This window comes from Triturus cristatus, chromosome 7, assembly GCF_964204655.1.
Source record: "Triturus cristatus chromosome 7, aTriCri1.1, whole genome shotgun sequence".
Classification (NCBI taxonomy): domain Eukaryota; kingdom Metazoa; phylum Chordata; class Amphibia; order Caudata; family Salamandridae; genus Triturus; species Triturus cristatus.
Window position 1 is genome coordinate 175197674 of NC_140590.1, and position 26236 is coordinate 175223909.

General features: G+C 50.9%; 1 long non-coding RNA gene across 1 annotated transcript in view; it reads left to right on the forward strand.

The window, feature by feature from the left end:
• The first annotated feature begins 230 nt into the window (after positions 1–230).
• Positions 231–26236, forward strand: part of LOC146809158 (uncharacterized) — a 99855-nt gene continuing 73849 nt past the window's right edge. Inside the window, exon 1 of the long non-coding RNA XR_014966339.1 lies at positions 231–355. This is a non-coding gene — a long non-coding RNA (uncharacterized LOC146809158). The remainder of the gene's footprint in view (positions 356–26236) is intronic.

Genomic DNA, 26236 nt, shown 5'->3' on the forward strand with positions numbered 1-26236 from the left:
AAAATGTGATTTCTCCTGTATGTGTATTTGTTTTGATTCAATACTGCTTCTGTCTGGGATGCTTGTCCTCCCTCCCTCTTTCTGTAGGTTTATGTTAAGACGCTCTAGGCCTTTTACGTCTCTATGGCTCCTCCCAGCGGCGCTCTGGCCTCCTCCAACCTGCTCTTTGGTTTAACTGTCTGCGCTAAGTTCCTGGCGATCGTATTTACCAGCGGTGAATCGCAGACGGTGGAATCTATGGGCCAATCAAAGAAGCGCTACACATTGAAGATAATTGTTGTACTGAAATGTGCCAAGAACAGTTGCCAAAGGTTTTGCACCGATAGTTCACAAGCCACTAGCTGGCCCATATGACGTAAGTAAGTGAAATGCCAGCAATAGTCAAGCCGACCAGGAGGCTGGTGAAGCCCACATTTTAGAAGTTCTAGAGAAAGCAACTGGAAACCAAATATACCAAATATATTTTTGTATTTCCCACAAGAACCATTGCTTTTTTTCTGTATATCTCATATGCCCTGGTTCCGTACGAGTAGGGTTGCCTTTGTTTAATAAACACTACTCATTTTATGAGTGCAAGGCTGAGCTTCAGGGAGAGAATTTTCAAGCTGGCGATCATCATGTCTTCCTTTATCAGTGCTATTCAGTTTAGTAGTAAAACGTGTTTGTTTAGTGAGTTGCTAGGCCCATACACTGCCACTGTGCTTTAAAAATATATACTGATTTAATTGTTGTCATTGTTAGAAGGCACACGACTTTATGACTTAAAATACTCACGGGACGAAGGACAATGTACTTTTGTCAGATACGAGGGGTATGACATGGAGAAAGATGGAATTCTGTTTCCCCTGACTGCATAACAGCCTGTTTTGTAAAGCAAACATTTTCTCTAGGTGCTGAAATGACAGATTTTTACTGTTAGCTGACTCAGTGGTATATTTGATTGATCTGGTAAAGATGAAAGGCTGGAAGTACCCACCAGTATTTGAAGTTGTATCCATGAGGTCAAACACGTGTTCCTAGATTGAAAGCATTAGTCCACTGAACCATCTACCAGACTATGTAGGTGGAAACTCTGATAAAACCACACCAGAGTCACACCTAAGGCACAGTAGGACAAAAACTGACTGCAATTGTTTTAATCGTTTGATAATATGTCCAGTTCAAGCAAGCCAAGCTGCTAAAAATAATTTGTTGGGTGCCTAGAAGTAAATTGGCTCTGCAGGCTGTTACTGATCAAGCTCATATGTTAACCTGAAGTCTATAACACATCCATAATATTTAATGTAACTAGAGACGTTTTAAGCCATGGGAAAAAGGTCAATTACCCAGAGCTTGCACCTTACAAGGCCTCCCTTTGAATGTGAACTTTCTTTCTCGCCCCTCTGAGGACCCCGCCCAGCATACCCGGAAGCAAGAAGGCCCCGTGGTTCACCAACGAACTCAAGAGCTCCAAGAAGAACTGCCGTGCCCTCGAGAAAGCCTGGAGAAGAGACCCAACGCCGGACAACATGACTACCCTCAAGCTCGCCACCCGAATGCACCATCAACTGATCCACGCCACCAAGAAAACAGCATTCAAGGACCGGCTGGACAACAATGCACACAACAGCAAGGAACTCTTCAACATCGTCAGAGAGCTCTCCAACCCCAACGCCGGAACCAACGACATCACCCCATCGCAAGACCTCTGCAACTCCCTCGCCTCCTACTTCCACAACAAGATCGCTGACATACACAACAGCTTCAGAACACAACCAACGCTCCCCACGACCAAACCAACGCCCCCCACCACCACCCTCAACGCCTGGACACCGATCAACCTCGAAGACACCATCAGCACGATGAACTCCATCCACTCCGGATCCCCAACCGACCCCTGCCCTCACCACATCTTCAACAAGGCCGACGCTGTCATCGCACCCCACCTGCGGGACATCATCAACACCTCCCTCGACACCGCCACCTTCCCTGAGAGCTGGAAGCACGCCAAACTCAGCGCTCTACTAAAGAAACCAACGGCGGACCCCACCGAACTCAAGAACTACCGCCCCATCTCGCTCCTCCCGTTTCCAGCCAAAGTCATCGAGAAGACCGTCAACAAGCAACTGGCAGCCTTCCTCGAGACGACTGGTTCCCTCGACCCATCCCAGTCAGGCTTCCGGGCCAACCACAGCACCGAGACTGCCCTCATCGCTGCCACCGACGACATCTGAACCCTGCTGGACAACGGAGAAACAGCGGCCCTCATCCTCCTGGACCTCTCCGCGGCATTCGACACTGTCTGCCACCGCACCCTAGAGCAGCGCCTCAGCAACGTCGGAATCGAGGAGAAGGCACTGGAATGGATCATCTCCTTCCTCACCGGAAGGACACAGAGAGTCCGCCTGCCCCCGTTCAGATCAGAAGCCACGGAAGTCATCTGCGGCGTCCCTCAGGGCTCCTCGCTCAGCCCCACCCTCTTCAATGTCTACATGAGCCCCCTTGCGGCCATCGCACGCCAACACAACCTGAACTTCATCTCCTACGCCGATGACACCCAGCTGATCCTCTCCCTGACCAACGACCCCGCCACCGCCAGAGCCAACCTACACGAAGGGATGAAAAACGTGGCCGAGTGGATGACGACCAGCCGCCTGAAACTGAACACAGACAAGACGGAAGTCCTCATCCTGGGCTCCTCACCCTCCGCCTGGGACGACTCCTGGTGGCCCCCCGCCCTGGGCAACGCACCCAAACCGACAGACCACGCATGCAACCTGGGCTTCATCCTGGACTCCTCCCTCTCCATGACCAGACAAGTCAACGCCGTCTCCTCGTCCTGTTTCAACATCCTGCGCATGCTGCGTAAGATCTTCCGGTGGATCCCCACCGAGACCAGGAAGACGGTCACACAGGCCCTCGTCACCAGTCGACTTGACTACGGCAACGCCCTCTACGCCGGTACCACCGCCAAGCTCCAGAAGAGACTCCAGCGGATCCAGAACGCCTCGGCGAGACTCATCCTAGACGTCCCCAGGCGAAGCCACATCTCCAGACACCTGAGAGACCTGCACTGGCTCCCGATCAACAAAAGAATCACCTTCCGGCTCCTCACCCACGCGCACAAAGCCCTACACAACCAAGGCCCGACCTACCTCAACAGCCGCCTCAACTTCTACGCTCCCAAACGCCACCTCCGCTCGACCAGTCACGCCCTCGCCGCCGTCCCCCGCATCCACAGAGCGACAACAGGAGGAAGATCCTTCTCCCACCTGGCCGCCAAGACTTGGAACGCCCTCCCGACCGACCTACGCCTGACCCAAGACCACCTCTCCTTCAGGAAGAAGTTCAAGACCTGGTTGTTCGAGCAGTAGCGGACCCCCCCCCCCCCCCCCAAGCGCCTTGAGACCCTCCGGGTGAGTAGTGCGCGTTATAAATGCCTATGATTGATTGATTGATTGATTGATTTTCTGGCTCAGTTCTGTGTATTTCCGCAGCTTAACCATCAACGTATAGTTCAATTTTGTTAGACAACATAGGATTGAATAAGCAGTACATGTGCAATAAATATTCAGTATTGTTCCAAACAGGGGCTCCCAAAATACTTCTTGACCTGTGCCCCCTAGATCCTTAAGAGAACACTGAATGTAACTCTGATCAAGAAATAAGTGTAAACCTTTCTTTCAAGTAATTTCTTGTAAAAATATGTGTGCATTCCACAATAATGACGTGATTTGACTTAAGTGATCTAAACGTTATCCCACTGGAATTTGGCTATTTTCAAGGACTCCCTCCACGTGTGCTTACTGTTTTAGCAGCGTGCTTAGTTTCCTTACGCTTAAATTGGCCACTAGATGTCTCTATATACCACACTTTTGTGTCTTGAGTATTCCAAAACTCCTTACTAATCGGGCATCTATGTGGGTGAGCACTAAAGGATGTTGTTTCCTATACAACAGGCAGGTCTTTAAGTGGGATGAAAACATTGGGGGGGGGATTCTCAAAGGAGCGTGATCTAATTAATTAGGGCGTGGCTCAAGAACACCCAAGCTAAAGATTTGTGCTTAGTATAGTGCGGCGCCCCGACTGGTATTTTGCTGCTTCTGTCATTGCATCCAGATATATAATACAGCAAATAACATTACACCTACAACAATTCAGAACTATTGGCTTTGAGAATGGTTGTTAGTTGCCCGATATAAATACGCAACAAATATGGCTTAGTTGTATAGAATATATAAAATGCTTCAGTTCTGAAATGATGAGACTGAAAGAACTATAACGAGTCTCTTTAAGTTACACCAGAGGCGGATGAAGGGGGGTACAGCTGCAGAGTTAAGATTTATTTTTCATCCTAAAGGTGAGGGCAAAAATGGAGAGCCCGATAGAGACCCGTTTCAGCACCCGCTTTTTAGAACTGCAGGTGCTGAGCACCGGCAGGACGAGGCTCACTTAAAGCCCGGACAATAGGTAAATAAAGGCCCCTAATTGCCCAAAAGTCTTTTCACTGTGTAGCTGTGTTGTTTTATGGTGTGCCTTGACTGTGCACCATCGTTAACAATTCTTTAAAATAAAGCTTCCATCCTGCAAATGGTTTTGTGGTTTATCATATCTGGTACTTTGCAGTGCTTGTTAATGTATGAGGGATCTTTGGTCACCTCAAAAACACAAAGCATCATCACTCTCTAGCTTGTTTCTCTCTCAGATTAATTAAAAAGAGAAAGCAATTTTTTTCCACAGCAGCTCACTTTTCACTAAATTATTTAGTCGGGACTCCAAATGCTAGGATGACCTATTGGTTTTGCCTGTTTGTTTATAACAAGCCACTATTACATTTTTTGAATGCTAGTGTAATAGTTGGAAATGATTGTAACCCCTGCAGCTTCTTGTGGGTAGTATTCCGTTATGTGTTTTGCTTGTGGGCAGTACTTTTGGTTGTAAATCCACATTGGCGCCAACCTCAAAGAATCAGTCGAGCCTCGGCTGCTGGGTCTTGTACCCTCTATAAGCGGGAAATCATAAGCGACCCCGGTGAGGTCCTGGAACGTGATGCTTCTGTGTGCTATAAACGATCTCTCATTGCGACCCGGAACCATGCCCGAAGTGACCTGTTACATAGCTAAAAAAAACTAAGCATTGGCATAGCCAATAGGTCTCGCCTTTGGGACCTTATAAGTGTTTAGTTATCCAGCATCAAGTGTTGCATGGCTAAACACTTATAAGGTCTCAAAGGCGAGACCTATTGGCTATGCCAATGCTTGTTGTTCCTTTTCCCAGTGCCATTTGTCGTAAATACAAAGGGGCCCTGAAATCAACAATTTTGCCAACTTTAAACCCTGCATGTACAAATGCCTGTTGCTGCACAGAGCGTGTGTGGGTCCATCTGCCAACTAGTAAAGAAAATGAATTTGCAGAAGGTGCAGGATTGAAAAACAATTATTTGCAAGGAGCACAGGCCTTTGGTCCCAGCTTATACTCACTACGTATTTGAGGAGTGCTGCAGTCTTCCAGTGTCCGCCTCTAAACCAACCTGATATTCTTGCTAGACGAAAGGAGAGGCAAAACGCATTTGCGCATTTGCCTTCATTTAACAAGTCAACAAAGTCGTCCTTCTAAACTGGCAGAACTCCTTCTTTCATTCCCATCAGGAGTAAAGATGTTTATTGTACACGAGAGGGCATCCATACATTTGGCAGTTTTTACAAGTAGTGTAAATCACCAACGGCAGCAGCCAGCAACTAAAAAAATAAACATTTGCAATGCAATAGGACTCGCATTTACGCTCGACATATTGCATTGCATCACGGACAAGGGGGGGTAGCACGAACAACAGGCGTGTGGGTGGGGGGAGAAGGGAGCCAGAAGACACGGTCAAAGTAGTGCTCACAGTCTAAATAACACGTACTGTACTTTGGAACACTAGAAGTAAAGGGGCCAGTAGATATGGGAGGGTACAAATGATGACATGGCCATAGTAAGGCGGGACTAACAAGCCTCATGATCAATCAGACGGCAGCATTTACAAAAGACAATGACACAAACCAATTAAAAATATGGGCAGAGAGTGGGTTGAGCGTCCACGGAGCTTCCACTCCATTACTGCATTCCTCGCAAAGCGAGCAGCGTATGTGCTCTGCCGCTATAGGCTCGACCTAAAAAGGAGAGATGACAGTTAAACAATTGTTGAAAGTGTGAAAAGGAAAGAGATTGTCAGTACGAAAAGATGCTGTTTAGCATTTGCGATATGGGGCAAGGGTGCCTGCATTGGTGCTAGGCTGCTAAGTTTAGCGCCAGAGCAGGGGGAAATGCAGGGTTGCACCATATTCTTGTAAATATTGAAATATGGTGGTGAAGTGTGGCATTAAGGAGGCTACCACTTCATTGTAAATATGCCCTTAGGGCCTCATTTACAAGTTTTTGATGGCACAATAGATCACTTTGCTGCACTGCTCTGTGTCAAAAGGAAAGGGTAGGAATGTGTCCTATTAATGATATATGGAGCATTCCTGCCCTTTCCCACAGTGCTGGCACTAATGCCCTTTTCCATGGTCCGCTCCATGCTTCCAAACAAAATTGCTGCTTAGCCCTATGGCATGGTGTGAGAAGTTGGCCTGGCATATGCTGGTCACTGGTTATAGTGGCCACCTTGCAGCAGTCCAATTCAACTCTTATGGTAGATAGGTTTAAGACAACTGTAGTGTCCTGGAAGTGGACACTAGGACCCGGGGATGGGCGATGGCAGGAAGGTCATCGGACACCACATCCGGTCGGCGGCGTGAGGACAGGGACAACGAGGGCAGTGGGATAGCAGGAAGGTCATCGGTCAGGCGATCTGTATACCAAAGAAATAAATAAAGAATTACGAAAGCTTACCGGTGTGTCGTGATCCTTTACTGTGGAGCGACACGACAACTGGCGTACGAAGGCGGGATCGGCGTCGTGGTGACTGACGGAGCCCACCCTGGTCCGGAGTGCCGGCTGGAAAACATCGGTGCCACCCGGTCGCGAGTCGCGATGACGAACTCGGAGCCAGGAGCCCACCCTGGTCCGGAGTGCCAGCGGAGAGACCAATCGATGCGGGAGCCCACCCCGCCGCTGAAAAAAAACTGAAGTAAGCGGAGCGCGCGAGGAGCGAGGCGGTTGAAGAGCTGAGGGAGATAAGAATCTCGTGCGCGTGAGTTCAACGAACTCTCGCGAGAAGAGGCGGCCATCTTGGAGTAAGGCAAAACGAGCCAATAGGCTCTCAAGATAGACGGCAGCCATTTTTAGGTCAGGCACTAGTGGAAAAGCCTGAAAAACAAAGAAAAAAAATGGAAAAAGGGGAAACAAAGGGCAAAGAAGGCGCAATAAAGGCAAAATAACTAAGAAAAGCACATAAACTTCATTTGAGGACACAGAAGAAAATAAGAAAAAAAAAAAAAGAAAAGTACTTAAACTTCATTTTGAGGACACAGAAGAAAATACAAAAATAAAAGGGATGAGTGACGAAGACTCAAAGAGCACACAAGCTGTGTTCCGCAGGCCGCTACCATTCAGCACATCGGAACCTCAAGCAGGCATCAGATGGGAGAGATGGATACGGAAACTGGAATGCTACATGCGCGCAACAGACGTCGTAGAAAGCAAACAGCTAGATCTGCTTGTAAACCTTGCGGGGGACAAAATAGAGGACCTGCTCCTGACATTCCCGAGTGACAGAACGACAGACTACAAAGGCACAAAAGAATGCCTCCCAGAGAAATTCGACCCCCAACGCAATATCGACTTCGAGAGGTACACGTTCAACATGGCGTGCCAACAAACAGAAGAAAGCATGGATGATTTTGCGACAAGACTGCGGAAATTGGTGACGTATTGCGAATTCGAAAAGTTTGACAACGAAGAAGCAATACGTCTACGCCTCATCGAAGGGTGTCAGTCGGTAGACTTCAGAGCACGCATTCTAAAAGAACCGGCAACACTTGAGAAAATATTGACGATGGCTCGCACAGAAGCATGGGCCACGGAACATGCCAAGCAAATGCAGATAGGCAAAGAGAAAGGAATGGCATTGGCGCATCGTGTCACGGAAAAGTTCAAAAGAAATGATAACAGGGAGCAGCCACCTACAAGAAAAACTAACAACACATGCTACAGGTGTGGCCTTCAGTTTCCGCACATCGGTACCTGCCCAGCCATGGGCCAGAAATGCAGAAAATGCAATAGAGACAACCATTTTGCAAGCACGTGCATGAGCAGGCAGTTCAGGAGTGAGAGGGGATGAACAGCCAGACCAAGGATGACAAGCACAAGACACGCCCGACACATGGAGACGGCGGAGAGAGGCTCGTCCGAGGAGTCGGACGGAATGCCAGCGTGAGGGAGAGAAGAGAGGCTATACCTCATGTCCGACGCGCACAAAGAAGGAAGACAACAAGAACACATCCAGCTGGTGGAGAAACAGCAAATAAAAAAGACAGCCACAGTAGACATCGAGGTCGGACGCCATAGAGCGAAGTTCGTGCTCGACAGTGGAGCAACATGCAACATAATGTGCATGTCAGAATACATGAAAATGGAAACAAAGCCATCGACTGTAGATGTGTTCACGTGGGGATCAAAGAAACCGGTCGAAAACATGGGAAAATTCACCGAGACTCTCACATATAAAAATATGGCATGCCAAGAAGAGATACACGTGCTGAAAGGGGACATTCCAGCACCGTGCTTGCTGAGCAATGTCACAGCACAGGTCATGGGCTACTGGCCATGACTTATCACATGGCGGAAAAAGGCAACATACTACAAGAATATCAAGGAATACTTAAAGGTCTGGGAAAACTAAAAGGCAAGCAGATTACACTACACATAAATGAAGCAGTCAGACCTGTGGCACAGCACCACAGGAGAGTGCCAATTTATCTGCAGCCGCAAGTGGAGGAAGAGATAAACAACTTACTACAGCAAGATATCATAGAGCCTGCAGACGGTCCGACACCGTGGGTGTCACCGATAGTGGCGGTCCTGAAGAAGAACACCTCCAAAATGCGGATTTGTGTGGACATGAGAATACCGAACACCGCCATCTCGAGAGAACGTCACCCGGGGCCTCATCTGAATGACATGATAAGCCGTCTGACAGGGGCGTGCAGGTTCTCAAAGCTAGACCTGTGCAAAGGCTATCACCAACTAGAACTGGATCCCCAGTCGAGATACATAACAACTTTCTCCACACACCTAGGACTGTTCAGGTACAAAAGACTAAGTTTTGGTATCTCGTCAGCGGCTGAAATATTCCAAGAGACAATAAGACAGGTGATACTGCCAGTACACAACAGTTTTAACTACAGCGATGACATCCTAGTATTCGGGAAGTCAGACGAAGAACATGATGGTGCCCTAAGGCAAGTGTGCAAACAGTTGAAGCAGGCAGGGCTGACACTGAACAGAGAAAAGTGCGAACTAGGCAGAAAAGAACTTGTATTCTTCAGACACATATTTTCAAAAAAAGGGATGAGGCCAGATCCCAGCAAAGTAGAGACACTACAAAACACAAAGCCACCGCCAGATGTTGCAGAAATAAGATCATTCCTGGGCCTGGCAAGCTACTGTGCTCGATACACAGAAGACTTTGCCACGGTGAGCACACCGCTAAGAGAAATAACAAAACAAGGACAGAAGTTCATCTGGTCTCAACAATGCAATGAAGCGTTCGAGGAAATCAGGAATGCAGTGATGACTGTGGAGTACCTCACATACTTCGGCCCTCTGCTCTGCACCGAACTGACGGTTGATGTAAGCCCAGTAGGGCTAGGAGCGATACTAGCACAACACCTGCCAGGAAAAGAGTCACCAAGGAAAATTGTTGCCTACGCTAGCAAAGGCCTGACAGACATCGCGAAGGCGTACTCACAGCCAGAGAAAGAACGCATAGCGGTGGTATGGGCATGTGAGTACTACCACATGTTCGTGTACGGGAACCGGTTTACCATCATTACGATCCACCAAGCGCTGGTAACAATATATAGCAACCCAGCGGCAAAGATGCTGCCAAGGATCGAGCGCTGTGGCATCAGACTAATGGACTACGATTTCACAACTGTCCACAAACCAGGAAAAGAACATAATCCGGCGGACTACATGTCGCGACATCCACTACCGCATGCCGGGGAAAAGGCCTCAGTGGCAGAGGAATACCTAAACTTCGTGCTCAAACAAAATACACCGGCACCAATAACATTAGCAGAGATAGAGAGAGGAACTGAGGAAGATGTCACTCTCCAAGTGGCCAGAGAAACAATGAGACAACAAAGGTGGAGACACGTCAACAACAACTGCACGTGGAAAGGAGGAGTAAACAAAGAAGAGAGGCTGGCACTACAGAAGATAAGTGGGGAACTGTCAGAGACAAATAATGGAATAATAATGCGAGGCACCAGGATAGTGATGCCAAGTTCACTACGGTGCCAAGTAGTTGTCATCGCACATGAATCGCACAGGGGCATCGTCGCAACAAAGAAGCTGCTGAGAGAGAAGGTGTGGTTCCCTGGACTAGATCATCTAGTAGAAAACACGATTGCAGCCTGTCACCTCTGTCAAACAACAGGCCAGCCAGCAAGACAAGAACCTCTGCACATGTCGGAGCTGCCAAGGGCTGTATGGACGACCCTAGCAGCTGACTTCTTCGGACTGCTAGACACAGGAACTTACTTACTGGTGATAATGGACGAGTACTCCAGATTCCCAATTGTGAGGCCAGTATCATCAACGTCAGCAGCAGCTACTCCACCAATAATAGACAATATATTTGCGGCGTGGGGCTCACCAGAAACGTTGAAGACAGACAATGGTCCTCCGTTCGCAGTAGACGAATTCCGCAAGTTCATGGCCTACCTTGGAATACACAACAGGAAGATAACGCCACTGTGGCCTTGGTCGAACGGTTCATGGGAAACATCAAGAATGCGGTTCAGAGAGCGAAGCTGTCACAGATATCGCTGGACCAAGTGCTATGCCAAATGCTGAGAGACTACAGAAACTCGCCACATGGGTCCACAGGAAAAAGGCCGGCGGAGCTGGTACTGGGGAGGAGAAGTAGAACGAGGCTGCCGCAAGTAGAAGGACAGACAGCATCTGGGCACGAGAACATAGCAGACAAAGACAAGGAGGCAAAGAGAAAAATGAAGGAATATGCAGACAGCAAACGACACGCCACCAGGTCGCAACTACAAGAAGGAGACACCGTAGTTGTGCGACAGAAACAGCAACGGAAATCTGACAGCCTGTTCGCCCATGAACCATTGACGATAACGAAGAAAAAGGGAACAATGATTACAGCAGAATCAGAAAGCAAACGAATAACGAGAAACAGTTCACACTTCAAAGGTCTAAAGGAAGAAATGGACGAAGAGCAAGCATCAGGCACCGAAGAGACGAAGAAACTGGAGCGCTATGGAATGGGTCCAGCAGGCAACAAAGGGCCAAAAGAAGACCCAAAACTAAAGACAAGGATGAGAAGAGACATAACGAGACCAAAGAGACTGATAGAAGAAATGTGATATATCTCTCTGGGTACCATCACATATGTCACATCTGTACATATCACCTTACATTACTAATAACTATAGCTCGTCAAGATGTCGCATGTCCGAGAGTTGGCTAGTATTTGTCATCACATCTTTGTGACAAAAAGGGGAGTTGTAGTGTCCTGGAAGTGGACACTAGGACCCGGGGATGGGCGATGGCCAGGAAGGTCATCGGACACCACATCCGGTCGGGGGCGTGAGGACAGGGACAACTAGGGCAGTGGGACAGCAGGAAGGTCATCGGACAGGCGATCTGTATACCAAAGAAATAAATAAAGAATTACGAAAGCTTACCGGTGTGTCGTGATCCTTTACTGTGGAGCGACACGACAACAACCTTTTAAAGAAAGCTATCCTAGTGGTAGCTGTGGAGAGCAGCCTTCAGGCTAAGTCTCTGAGGAATATAAAGCAGCTTGTTTTACCTTATAATGTCTTGAATTACCAAATGAAAGGACACCACACAGGTATATATGTCAAATATATATGTATTTATTTCAAGACACACTCTACTAATATCTTTATGAGATTAGACGCCAGGTACATTTTCAAATGTCAACGTTTCACAATAAATTAAGCACAAATATGTCTGGATTCCTAGGGGCGTACCAGACCAAATACTAAAAAAATGGGTTAACAATGTCGACTTGCAAAATGACAAATGCCTAGGGCCTGGGGAATCGCTGGGGCTTCCCTACTGCAGTGTTAGCAGGTAAGTAACAAGCCCACGGGAGACGCGTGCAGTGTGTGAACACAGCCTCGCGTTCCCTATTGGTTTCAATGGAGCAAGTCGCGGTTTGAATTTTAAAGTTCTAGGGCACTTCGAGGAAGTCAAAAAGCAAGCCACTTACAAGGTAAATACTTCGAGGGCCAACACACACTAGGGCACCGGAGTGCACGAGTTACCTCACCCAGGGAAGCCGGGTGCATAGGTGTCTTTTGGTGTCGGGTCGAGTCGCTGTTTTCAATGGAGACCAAAGAAGACTTGCTGCTTGCGACGACTGGAGAAGTGTCCGCTGGAATCCGAAGATGGATTGAAGATGTGGAAGACCTGAAAATTGAAGGGACAGTGTTCAAGGTCACTTGCCAGTGACCGGTGGCCAGCAAGATGGATGACCACAGATGTTGCGTTGATTCAGGTCATCGATGGTGTTTAGACTCTTCGCTCACGAGGTACAGGAAGGATAGACGATGACCAGCAGCTGAATTCGGAGTATCCCACTACGTCTGCAGCTGATGACGGTGTCGGCAACTGGATTGGAGCCAACAAGCCTTGGCAACTGCAAGTCTCGTGTGAACTGAAGAAAGTCGATGGTGCAGACCAGCAAGGTCTGATGGACTCACCCAGCAAAGGTATGTGAGAGCAGGCCTGGAGCAACCAGAAGAGCCCTTTGAGTCAATGAGAAAGACTTCGGGGGACCCACTAGCCAATGGGCAAGTGATCGCGAAGACGCCGCCTCAGGAAATGCTTCACAGGAGCCCACGGTCACTCGGGACAGGGTAGGCTGCTTATTTTTGGTGCACGACCTGCTGGAGGCTTGGGCCACAGATGGTCCAATGCACAAGTTCGTAGAACATTGTTTAGGGTTTGCACTTGACAATAGTGCACGGGTATTGCTGTTCCTCGTCACTCGTGGGGTCCACTCGCCACAGCTCTGCTGGGGACTCACAATGGCCGTCGAGAAGTCAGGAAATCCCCTTCCGGGGCAGCAGGGACTTCGAACTCCGGGGGGGGGCGGGAAAGTTTGCAACCGTTGATTAAGGTTATTGGTGCCTGCCAAGCAGGGGAGTCACTCCTTGACTCCAAGGGAGATTCTTCTGTCTTCCAAAGGTAGTGGAACATCGAAGGGCCAGGGTTCTTCTTTGTAGAGCATTGTCCAGGTTTATCTGAATTGCATTGGGAAGGCTTGCTATCTTATAGTGAAGATAGGGGAGGGACTAGCTCTATGACCACTCCTCTAGGAGGGTCAGGGTAGTGGGTGGTTACACCCACTTCCCTTTGTTCAGTTTCGCGCCAGAGCAGGGGCAGGTAGCTGGCATATGCACAGAGGAGCCTACTGCTCCCCCAGTGCAGGACTTCAAAGCACTCTAAGAGTGCACCCACCCAGCTCCATTACACTAAATCCTGTCTGGAAGGTGGTGACACCTCCCTGTGACAGGATGCCTTTTGTTGGGCTTCCTCCACTGCGAGTTTCAGTCAGCAGCAGGAGGGCAGCCGAGTGTCTGTGCTGGTGGCATCCATTTTGTGATGCCAGGGCTCTTTCAGATTTTTACCGTTTAGTACAGTGGGTACATGTCATCCCCTCTAGAAGGGTGGGATCATACTCCCACACCAGTTACTGGTGTGTGGGTATGATTCCAAGTTGATTGACACCAAACACAACATGTTTTGATGCAGTCATTCCAAAGTTAGCATTTACCGCGAGGTGATAATGCACTTAAGAGTATATGGTTTAACGGCATCCACAAACAGCAACAGAGAATAGACTCTGCCAGCTGCAGAGGGGTCCTGCTCATGCAGAAGCACCCCCTCACATAGTAAACCAAGCACCATGCCCTTAGGAATGATGGGGCCTGCTATAGGGGTGGCTGATAGGTTTATATGTGTGTGTATGGTGAGATATAGGAACCTATACCTCAGTGAGGAGTGCTAACACTACCTCACACAGGCTGCAGTAGCAGTCTTGTGGTGTCAGATTGAGTCTGCTTCCCAGGGGTGGCATAATACATGCTGCAGCTCCTGGTAGGCCTGTGAAGTACCAATGCCCTAGGTACCTAAGGTACCATATACTAAGGGCTCATAAGGTACCACAGTATCCAATCACTAGTGCATCTAGTATGCACACCAAGTCGTTTAGAGAGAACAGAGAGACTGGGGCCATGATTAGCAGGGTCCCAGCCAGACTATAGCCAGAAACCAGTGTAAACATCAGAAAAAAGTGGGGGCAACATAAGTGCAGATCCTACTCTCCTACACATGGGATAGCCCTATGACATTACAAAGAGATTGTGTTGGAAAGGCGTCCGCCGGAAGGGGGGTTCGAACACGTCTTGCCCACCCCTTTGACCCACCTCTCCCAAGTAAGCCGAACCAGGCGCGCACACCCTGAGCTGCACTGTGAACAGAGGGACACCACACGTATTCTTTGTAGGACGATAAGTTCTTTTATCGATGATTTCAGGGATCTTTATGACCCAAAAGGCAAATAGTACAGCAGTGGCACAACGTACCACAATTCGGTCGTGGGGAATGGGGGTAGCGGGACAGTCTTTCAAGATAGTGTCTCTGCGAAATACCCTGCGGAAGCTCACAATCCTCGAGCTGGAGGGTGTCGTGTCTCTGGGCGATCTCTTATCGAGTCGTCCTCAAGGGGAGCGCCGCGAGTCTCTCAGCAGGCACAGGTGGTCGGAGTTCAGGAGCCGCGATTCCGTCAGCAGGCTCAGATGGTTCAATGCTGGGGGCCGCGAGTCGCTCAGCAGGCCCAGGTGGTTCAGTGTTCGGGAGCCGCGACCTCGTCCGCAGGGCTCAGATGGTTCAATAGCAAGAGGCCGCGAGTCACTCAGCAGGCCCAGGTGACTTCAGCGTTCAGGAGCCGCGACAGCGTCAGCAGGCTCAGATGGTTCCAGGTCTTCTCTGCCTTGTTCCTCCGGCACCCCTTGTTATACTCCGCTGGTTCTTTGAAGTCCGGAGTGCTCGCAGAGGGGGGACTGGCATGACGGAGGGGGTTCGGCGGGATTTCCTGCCGCTCACTTCTTGGTCTTTTCAGGTGGGTCTGGGAGGGACCCCAGACGCTCGGTAGGGGAGGCGCCTGCTCCCCAGGGGCCTGGTGGCCGATTGAGTCCTCCCGGGGAAGGCGACCCGAGGTGTGACTGGGCTGGCGCCTCTGGGTCTGGCTCGAGGGTTCCCGCTCCCTCGGTTGGGCATGCGTGGTAGAGTGTTGAGTCTGTCAGGTCTCTGGCCGGCCCGTGGATCGGGGGTGGCTGGGGCGGCCGGAGTCGGGGATGTCGGGTCTTGAGGGTGGTTGCAGGTTGGCGGGATGATGGAGAGGGCAACGCCGTGAGGCCGGTCTCACACGCGTCCCCCCCAGCTGAAAGGCGTGGAGAACTACCCATCCACTGGGGGGTTCTCCTCGCCGAAGCGGAAGAACCGGGACAGGCCGTCGGCGTTGGCATGGTCCGTCCCGGGGCGATGTTCGATAGTGAAGTCCATCCCTTGGAGAGAGATGGACCATCGTAGTAGCTTGGGGTTCTCCCCCCTCATCCGCATTAGCCACTGCAAGGGCCGGTGGTCCGTCTGTACTCGAAAATGGGTTCCGAACAAGTAGGGCCGCAGTTTCTTGAGGGCCCAGACTACGGCAAAGGCCTCTCGCTCTATAGTGCTCCAACGCTGCTCTCTCGGCAGCAGCCTTCGGCTGATGAAGGCTATGGGCTGATCAATGCCCTTGTCGTCGAACTGCGAGAGCACGGCCCCGATGCCATGTTCGGATGCATCGGTCTGGACCACGAACTCTCGGGAGTAGTCGGGGGCCTTGAGTACGGGAGCGGTGCACATGGCGGTTTTCAAGGCGTCGAACGCCTGCTGGCACTGGGGGGTCCACTGCACCTTCTGCGGAAGTTTTTTGGAGGTCAACTCTGTGAGGGGCCCTGCGATACTACCATAATTTTTAATGAACCTCCGGTAGTACCCCGTAAGGCCCAGGAAGGCCCGAACCTCTGTCTGCGTGGTGGGGGGCTCCCAGGACTTGATGGCATCGATCTTCGGCTGGAGAGGGGCGACCTGGCCGCTGCCCACCTGATGCCCCAGGTAGACCACGGAGCCTTGTCCGAGCTGGCATTTGCTGGCTTTCACTGTCAGGCCCGCCTGGCGCAGGGCCATCAGTACTTGTCGGAGGTGCTGGAGATGCTCGTGCCATTGAGAGCTGAATACGGCGATGTCGTCAAGGTATGCTGCGCTGAACTCCTCGAGTCCGGCCAGGACCTTGTTCACCAACCGCTGGAACGTGGCTGGGGCGTTTTTCATCCCGAACGGCATGACCCTGAAGTGGTAGTGGCCATCTGGCGTGGGGAAGGCAGAGCGCTCTCTCGCCCCTTCCGTGAGAGCGATCTGCCAGTACCCGCAGGTCAGGTCGAAAGTGCTGAGGAACTGGGCGGCCCCCAGGCGGTCGATGAGCTCGTCGGCTCGGGGAATAGGGTGAGCGTCTGCGCGGGTGACCGCATTGAGCCCCCGATAGTCTACACAGAATCTTAGTTCGGGGGCGACCCCTGGGGAGGCAGCCTTCGGGACCAGAACCACCGGGCTGGCCCAGGGGCTGTCGGAGGGCTCGATGACCCCCAGGTTGAGCATTTTCTGTACCTCGGTCTTGATGCAGGTGCGGACCCGGTCAGGCACCCGGTAGGCTCTGTGTCTCACAGGCGGGCAGTCGCCGGTGTCTACGTCGTGGACACACCAGTCGGTCACCCTTGGGATGAGGGAGAAAAGGTCTGCGAATTGTCCGAGCAGCTGGCGGCAGTCGTCGGCCTGCTGGGGAGTGAGGGTGTCCGACAGTTTCACACCCTCCACGGAACCGTCCAGTTCTTTTGTGTACAGGAGATCGGGCAGGGGTTCAGTGTCCTCTTCTGCCCCCTCATCGGTGGCCAGTAGCAAACTCAGTTCTGTCCTTACGAAGTGGGGCTTGAGACGGTTTACGTGGAGGACCCGGAGGGGGTTCCGTGGGGATTGTACGTCGACCAGATACGTGACCTGGCTCTTCCGTTCGACCACCTTGAATGGACCAGTCCATTTGTCTTGTAGGGCGCAGGGTCTCACCGGAGCCATGACCCAAACCTGCTGGCCCGGCTGGAACTCGACCAAGGTTGCGTTCTGGTCATACCAGCGCTTCATTTCTTCTTGGCTGGCCTCGAGGTTAGCCTCTGCAAGTTCCCTAAACTTCCTCGTCTGGTTGCGGAGCGCCAGGATGTAGCGGAACACATCTGGGGGTGTTCCCCGAGGGCTTGTCTCCCAGCCCTCTTTGACCAGGCTTAGGGGCCCCCGAACGGGATGTCCGTACAGCAGTTCGAAGGGGCTGAACCCCAGAGACTTTTGGGGAACCTCCCGGTACGCGAACAGGAGGCAAGGGAGGAGGACGTCCCATTTCCGGCGCAGGGGCTCTTCGAGGCCCAGGATCATTCCCTTCAGAGTTCGGTTGAAGCGTTCCACCAGGCCGTTGCCCTGTGGCTGGTAGGGGGTCGTGAATTTATACGTGACTCCGCACTGCTGCCACAGGGACTTCATGTAGCGGGATATAAAGTTCGTGCCGCGATCACTCACAACCTCGCGGGGAAATCCGACCCGGGAGAAGATCCCCATGAGAGCCTGGCCCACCACGGGAGCCGTCACGGTGTGGAGGGGGATGGCCTCGGGGTAGCGGGTGGCATGGTCCACCAGGACGAGGATGAATCTGTGGCCCTGGGCGGTCTTCGGATCCAGGGGTCCCACGATGTCGATGCCGACCCGCTCGAACGGGGTACTTACAACGGGGAACGGTTGTAAGGGAGCTTTGCGTTTTCCGCCACTCTTCCCACTGCCCTGGCACGTGAGGCAGGACTTGCAGTGTGTTTCTACATTCGCTCGCATCTTGGGCCAATAGAAGTGGGTCACCAATCGCTGGTATGTCTTGTCTTGGCCTAAGTGTCCTGCCAAGGGTACATCGTGGGCCAGGCCCAGGAGGAGGCTCCGGAACCGCAGGGGTACCACCAGTACTCGTGCTGCGCCTAGCTCGGCGGACTTTTGCTCGCTGTAGAGGAGGCCATTGTCCCAATAAACCCAATGGGTTCCGGTTTGATCACCGGCGCCCTGGGCTTCGGCTTGTTGTCTAAGTCCCTCGAGGGAGGGGCAAGTGGTCTGTTCCTGGCAGAACTCTTCGCGGGAGGGCCCCCCTTCGCAGTGCCACTGGGCCAACTCGGGCAGTTCTTCGGGTTCCATCGGGGCCTCTGGGGCGGAAGGTTCCGGTCCTTCCCCTGGGTTAGTGTCTCCTACTTCCTCGGAAGGAGGGTTGTCTGCTTCTGGTAGGGGGTCCCTGTTCTCGGGGAAAGTGTTCGGTAAGAGGGCTTCACCGCCCTTGGAGGGGGCCACTCGTGCGGTCATGGAGCGCGTGGTGGCGCAGACCCACTCCGGTAGGCCCATCATCTCTAGGTGGGCTCTTCGTTCCACCTGCCCCCACGGGGAATTTTCCAGGTCGTTGCCCAGGAGGCAGTCTACGGGCTGCGAGGTCCGGACCGCTACCTTCAGTTCTCCGGAGACCCCTCCCCACTCGAAGGGCACCAGGGCCATCTGGCAGAGGCTCTCAGAATTGTCGGAGGATACGACCGGACAGAGGGCCCCGGCTAGGATCTGGTCTTCGGCAATTAGGCTGCGGTGGACCGCGGTGACACTCGCCCCGGTGTCGCGAAGGCCCTCGACTCGGTGGCCGTTGATAGTCACCTGCTGTCGGTATTTCTCTGTGTTGGCGGTCAAGGGTGTCCCGGGGACCATTTCTCGATCCCCAAGGGAGACCAGGGCCATGGCCGCCGGTTCCCATTCCTCGGAGTCTTCCATTTCTTCCCCCAGAGCCACGGAGGCCATCTGCCGGGTCGTGGGGTTGGTCGTTGTGGTTCGCTGATACTGGGGACACTGGGGGTCATTGGCGTAGTGTCCGGGCTGCTGGCAGCGGAAGCAGGTGATCCTAGCTCGTGGACCTGGTCGTCCTGGGGCTCCGGTGCTGGCTGGAGACTGGGCCGAACCCGCCGTTGGTGGGCTGCTGGGGGGGCTGGTGGAGGACCCCCCGGCAAAGTCTCTTGGTCGGCCGTGGTTCCCTCCGCCCCTCTGGCGGGGGGGACCCTGACTGTTGCGGCCGTAGTCCCCCACGGGGCCCCAGGTGGCCCGGGTGTTCACCCAACGATCAGCCACAGCGGCCAGCTTCCGAGGGTCGGTGAGTTTACTGTCTAGGAGATGCTGGCGCAGTTCTATAAAGCAATTGGCCGCTAAATGTTCCCAGGCGATCAGATCGAACAGTTCTTCGAAGGTGGAGACCTTGCTGCCCTTGATCCACCCGTCCAGAGCTCGGCTGTAAAAGTTCACGTATTCGACCCACGTGGTGCCCGGTATCTTTTTGCAATCTCGGAACCGTTGTCGGTACATTTCGGGGGTGAGTCCGTACCGGCCCACGAGGGCTTCCTTCATGTGGCTGTAGGAGTTCATGACCGCGGAGGGCAGATCGAGCAGAGTGTCTCTTCCTTCGCTTAAGAACCGGCCCCATAGGCCAGCCCCCCAATCCTTCTGCGGGACTCAGTGAGAGGTCATGGCGACTTCGTAGGCTTTAAACCACTGCTGGATATCATCGTTCTTATAATACTCCTTGACCACATCCTTGGGGATGTGGACTTTGGTTTCCCCGGCGGGAGCGTGCTGGGGATTCCCGGGCGGCTGTGACTTTTCGTGTCTAGCCCGCCACTCAATTTCCTTCAGGCCGCGTTCATGTTCCAGCTGGAGTTTCTTTTCGTCGTGCTCCCTTTGGAGTCTCTTCTCTTCGAGTTCCCCTTGTAGCCGTAACTGCTCGACGGCTAACTTCTTCTCTGCCAGTTTTATCTCTCCCTCGATTTTTAGTTTTGCCAGTTCCAGTTCGTGGTTGCGGCTTCTCTCTCGGTCCGCTAGTTCCTCGGCGGACAGGTTCCCCTCTGGCCCGTTGTTTCTCGCCGGGGTGCTTGTTTGTTCCTGGGTAGGGTCTCTTTCCGTTTGGGTCGGGGGCGCCCCCGTCTCGACCCAGGCTTTCAGTACTTTCTGGTAGTCTTCCTTTGTGCTCAGTCCGGTGGTAGCGATGCCAAGGTCTTTGCAAAACTGTTTTAGTTCTCTATGCGTGTAATAGTCCAATTGATCTTCTCGGAACGGTGAGCTTATTTCGGTACCTGTGGCACCCAGGGAGGTTTCTCCTTCCATTTCTGTTTGGTAGTGCGTCAGTCGTTTACTGCACGCTCTCCTTCGGTGTCGGCTCGGATCCCGTCGTCTGCCACCAAATGTTGGAAAGGCGTCCGCCGGAAGGGGGGTTCGAACACGTCTTGCCCACCCCTTTGACCCACCTCTCCCAAGTAAGCCGAACCAGGCGCGCACACCCTGAGCTGCACTGTGAACAGAGGGACACCACACGTATTCTTTGTAGGACGATAAGTTCTTTTATCGATGATTTCAGGGATCTTTATGACCCAAAAGGCAAATAGTACAGCAGTGGCACAACGTACCACAATTCGGTCGTGGGGAATGGGGGTAGCGGGACAGTCTTTCAAGATAATGTCTCTGCGAAATACCCTGCGGAAGCTCACAATCCTCGAGCTGGAGGGTGTCGTGTCTCTGGGCGATCTCTTATCAAGTCGTCCTCAAGGGGAGCGCCGCGAGTCTCTCAGCAGGCACAGGTGGTCGGAGTTCAGGAGCCGCGATTCCGTCAGCAGGCTCAGATGGTTCAATGCTGGGGGCCGCGAGTCGCTCAGCAGGCCCAGGTGGTTCAGTGTTCGGGAGCCGCGACATCGTCCGCAGGGCTCAGATGGTTCAATAGCAAGAGGCCGCGAGTCACTCAGCAGGCCCAGGTGACTTCAGCGTTCAGGAGCCGCGACAGCGTCAGCAGGCTCAGATGGTTCCAGGTCTTCTCTGCCTTGTTCCTCCGGCACCCCTTGTTATACTCCGCTGGTTCTTTGAAGTCCGGAGTGCTCGCAGAGGGGGGACTGGCATGACGGAGGGGGTTCGGCGGGATTTCCTGCCGCTCACTTCTTGGTCTTTTCAGGTGGGTCTGGGAGGGACCCCAGACGCTCGGTAGGGGAGGCGCCTGCTCCCCAGGGGCCTGGTGGCCGATTGAGTCCTCCCGGGGAAGGCGACCCGAGGTGTGACTGGGCTGGCGCCTCTGGGTCTGGCTCGAGGGTTCCCGCTCCCTCGGTTGGGCATGCGTGGTAGAGTGTTGAGTCTGTCAGGTCTCTGGCCGGCCCGTGGATCGGGGGTGGCTGGGGCGGCCGGAGTCGGGGATGTCGGGTCTTGAGGGTGGTTGCAGGTTGGCGGGATGATGGAGAGGGCAACGCCGTGAGGCCGGTCTCACAGATTGGTTGTACTGGACGCATTGACACAAGAGGGGTCAGTAAAGTGATTCACCGCTCATACCCCAGGTGACAAAAGGGGAACGAACATCCACCACACTCAGAAATACCTCAAGCAGTACATCAGCCAGCAGCTAGCTGTGTTATTTGAGGTAGATTGTTCAATACAACAGTCACCTGGGCATTTGATTCGCTTCTAAATTCACCATAAGCGCTCACAAGTGAGAAGAGAGAAATGAGCTGGTAGGTGCGAGTGACACCGCAAACCGGTGTCCTTTCAGCTGAATTAGGAGGACAAGAAAGTAAGAATGAGTGCAGTATTTGCAATCCCTTACAATCTTCTCCCTTGGGAGAGTTTGCAGCTGACTGCAAATGAAACTGGACTGAATCCACAGCCAGTGTAACACGCAGGTTTATGCAAATAGGTGAACTCTACAAGTGCTCACAGATCCTAACACATAGAGTACAAATAAGTGGGGGGGCTTGCCCTAAGCAATACCCTACCAACCCTAGGCACAGGCTTGCCATAAGCAATACCCTAACCACCCTAGGCTCCTATTCGTGGGAAAAGAGAAAAGGGAGGAGAAGGAATGTAATTGAAATGTCAGTCAGAATAATGAAGATAAGGCAAGTCATGGGTATCGCACAGTATAACACAACTACCAGGAAATATTCTAACCCTACAGGTATTATGTATTGATATCAATGATAATCAGAAGATAGCAAATGTCACCGGAATCACAGTGGCACAGGCAATGGCATAGTCAGAAAAACAAAATAATATCATCAAAGCAGCAAAAAATGTGAAGAACAACCCAAATTAGATGATCCCGATCCTATGCAGGATGCAAAAAAAGGCAACAAGAGAATAGATGTAATGCAATGCCTAAAACATTTTATACCCCTTAAACAGCTCAGACAATTTCATGGTAAGAATAGCAGTACATGTTGTCAGTTTGTCAGAAATACCCCAGAATCTAAAGGTCTCACCATGAAGATATAAGAGCCCTGATCTGAAAGAGGTCAAAGAAGACACAAAACAGTGCAGCAAAAATGATAAAGTCAAGGCATAAAAAACACATGGAGAAAGCAACTGAGACACCACATATAACTGTACTGTAAATCACATAGATCAGTCAGAGACCCCTTGTCGACAGGGCCAACTGTCCCTGGGGAAAACCGGAGGCCCCCCTCACAGGACCTAGACGTCTGGGACCCAGAAAAAACACAGGCTGAGGGTAAGACAAAGATAACCAGCAGCGCACGCCCACTCGCTGGACCGTACCACAATGACTAAAAGGAACCTGTTGGTGCACGACCAGCACCTGCAGAACAACTAGCTGCACAGACCAAAACCCAAGGGCAAACTAGCACCGCTACTCAGCCACCCTCGACGTAGGGTGCACTGCACTAAGAGCCACAGCCTGAGAACGTGGAGCAAAAGTGCCAACAATACAGTGGCAGATGACACAATATATATCCAAAGCTGGAAAGGCCACACACCGAAAGGGATGCAAACAACATAGCCGGAAGTCAAATCCATGTGCATGGCGAGAGGGAAGGCTGAAAAGCAAGTAGCAGGAACAGACCAAGGAGATGCTATGTACTCACAGCAGCACTCAGCGCAACTATCAGGGGCATCAGAGGCAGCAAAGCGATCAGGCACCCTGAACCGGGGCAGACGGCTGCCGAAGTCAATATCAGGACCTGGGTCTGAACATTCTCCACCACAAATGTAGAAGCCTAAATTCAATCAAAGACAAAAACCATCAGACCATGCACATAGATAAAGGTTTATTAACGAGACACAGAGACAGTTGACTGCCGAAGTGTTCAGCCAAGTGCTCAAAGGAAGGAGTTGGTTACAATATTTTATTCTCAAATATCGCAAAATGGTGTAAGTCTGAGTTATAAGAAGTATCCAATCAGATATTTAGTACAGAATCGTTCATCGGCAGTGATGGCAAACACATCATATTATATAAATATCATCCAATCAGAGATAATCAAAAATGCATGATAAGCAAATACATAGCGAGGACCCACAAGACTTTTCTTTTGTGACAGTTGGGTATTTCCAAGTTTGAGAAACATATTAGCAAATACCAGGAGTCCTATATAAAAATGTTTGCTGAGCTAGGGAGCTGTGACCATCACAGTGCTGTTAAGTTTAGCAAGCCTTGCAAACTGGTAGATATTAACAACAAAAAATGGGTTATAAAAGTTCACGATTTTCATGGTTTAGGCATTGAATGAGTTCCATAGGCCTCATTCCTCATTGAGTATCACACACTTAGCAAGACGAGATGGAACACATACATGGTAGAAAAATACAAAAAATGTATGTGTTTATGAGTGAATATTTAAGGGCCTGATTATGACTTTAGCGGTGCGGCGCTGGGTCCTCCACGAAGCCAGACCACCAAAGTCACAGTCAAACCATCCGCCAGATTATGTGTTTCCTCCTAACTGGTGGGCTTTTTTATTACATTCCCATGGCGGTGACCTGAAAATGGAAACCGCAATGGGAATGCCATAACCTGTTCCTGAAAGTCTGAGGAACCTTGATTTCTGATCGCGATCGAATCGACCCGCCATTTTGTGCTCCACCGCCATTTTGTGTTGCCATCACTCAGGCAGCACGGCGAACAAAGTCTATTCTGCTTTTTCTGCAGCCTGGTGTCGAAATACGCTTTCTGCCTCTGTTTGCAAAGCTGATGTTAGGACTGACCGAGTACACTAATCCCTGTCTGGTTTTTCTAATCCCCGTCTCAGCTATCTGTTGGTTCACACTATTCTTTTCTGACATTATCTTATCGTCTGGCCTTCACTGTCTTCTGCTAGCATTCTCTCGTTTCACAACTGTCCTCCAACACACACAAACGTATCTCGCCACCTGCAAGTTAGTTACGAATCCATTAATGAATTATCTTGAGGGAAGGGTGACAAACATAGTTGGAGGAGAGGTTTCTTCGAGTCATCTGACACTTTTGTTTTCCAATCTCTCCTATTAGTTCTGTCCTGTTTTCCAACTTTCCTTGTATGTTCTGGGAGTGTGTTTGGTTAATGTATAGGTTATCTATATGATATATAAATGTGTGCGCCACAGAGTGAAGTGGCAGTCTCCTGAGAACCTACCTTGTGTACTTCTGGGATAACTGTACTAGCTGCAGCTAATAAATCTGATCTTCGAACGCCGACAGAGTGTCCCGTGTCTCTGTGTAGCTGAGCAGGAGAATCCAGGAGACTAGGGCGTACCCTGCGCCTCCAGGCCCAAAAGGTTCTGGTTCTTCAAGTCCATGATGCGCACAAACTGGAGGGGATCCTCCATGACACTGGCAGCAGAGAGGAAACTCATAATATGCTTGGTGTGACCGTGGCGGTCCCGCCACGGTCATTTTGCATCCTCCTTACCGCCGCAACACCACCAGGGTATGGCAGGTCCCTGGCAGCTGCATTGGGGCAGTCTGACCGCCGGAATCGTAATAGGGCAATCGGGAGACCACCAGCCCCGCGCCCCCACAAGTCTTGCAGTCCGTCGCAATCGGGTCCTAAGTGTTTATGTGGGTGTTTAACTGTGTGTACATCAATATGTTTACAGCTGAAATCCAATTCACTTTACAGATATTCTAGATGGTGAACATTCTGTGCTTTAGGTGTGTTAATCCTCTGCGTTACAGTATTGCAACTACCACTAGACAAAAGTGTGTTTACTAATATTCGTAGTTTTATTTGGACTTTGCAAATCACTTTGTTACGGGCAGTAGTTAGTAAAACAAGGAATTACACAGGATATTAGTATCGCTATAGGAATATGTTGTCTTGCAGTACTGTGTTAGTTGTCATGAGAGGAGAGAGATATATTTTCCCTTTTTAAATATTTTCTTTTGAGAACTGTGGTTCCTTTACCATACCGCAAACATAGACGAGCAATACTCTTTGGCTTTTGTACGATCGCATGATTGGAATGGCCTTGCGGCTCTGATCTGCGGATTTGTCAACATTTAAAATACAAATGTTATGTATATAGGAGGCACTGTTATCAAATTTACTATATGGGTTGACATTTTTGAAAGGCTAAAATATCTCCTGTGATTTAGGTTTTGTTTGAAAAAACACTTTCATGATTTACTTACACCCGCAAATCTATGGATCCTGACCTGCGCATCCACTTGATGTGAAAAGGAAACCGTCCCTTTCTATTGGTTAATATTGAACCACATCTATTTTTAATTAGGACTACTCCCAAAACAGTTTTACTTCTTCTGGCTGTTTTAATGGAAACTTCTCTCGATTCATCTTTACAGCAAAGCAGATTTCTACAATGGCTGAAGGTACTTCTGCACCTCCACCTGCGGAATCTGCCATTATTGGAGAAGAAGCAGAAGAGGAAGAAATACCCTCAACTTCCCAAAAAGAAAGTGAGGTGTGGCAATTTTTTACAATACCGGGTGGCAAAAAATAGGGGTCTGCATGGTTTGTAAAATGCAAACTATGCAACAAGGAGCTCTCCAATGGCACCGCGAGGAAATACAGTCACAGAGCTTCAAGTATGTGAAAGGAACTCTGCATTATTCTCGAGAGATCGTATGTCCAGATGATTCGGG